The sequence below is a fragment of the Condylura cristata genome, unplaced genomic scaffold (genome assembly GCF_000260355.1).
Source record: "Condylura cristata isolate star-nosed mole 26May11 unplaced genomic scaffold, ConCri1.0 scaffold00011, whole genome shotgun sequence".
NCBI lineage: Eukaryota > Metazoa > Chordata > Mammalia > Eulipotyphla > Talpidae > Condylura > Condylura cristata.
This window is the reverse complement of record NW_004567112.1, coordinates 2,862,286-2,862,672: the sequence shown is the minus strand read 5'-3', so window position 1 is coordinate 2,862,672 and position 387 is coordinate 2,862,286.

Sequence of the window (387 nt, the reverse complement as noted above, 5' to 3'; positions counted from 1 at the left end):
CACCTGCACACCTGCTGCTGCCATCCCCAGGGATACAGCATTTGTGTCTGCAAGACAAGACACCTCCAGGCGGCAGGGGGCTGGCGGGTGCAAGCAGTGGCGGGTGCTGGAGAGAGACCTCTGGTAAAGCTCTGAGCTGGACACAATAGGCTGAGAGAAATTTCGCTGTTAAAATATTGTCTCTGGGCCCTCCCTGGGGGTGCAGCAGGTTAAAGCACAGCACTGAGAAGCTGAAGCCACTTCTGTATGAGTTCGATCCCCGCCTGCCCCGGAGGTGACCACAGGGCACGGCAGACCTCTCCTGACCGCCCGCTGCTCCCCTCAGCAGTGGACTTCGTCCATCTGCCTGTTCTGCTCCCCACTCTGTCTCTGGTGAAGCCTCTCGCT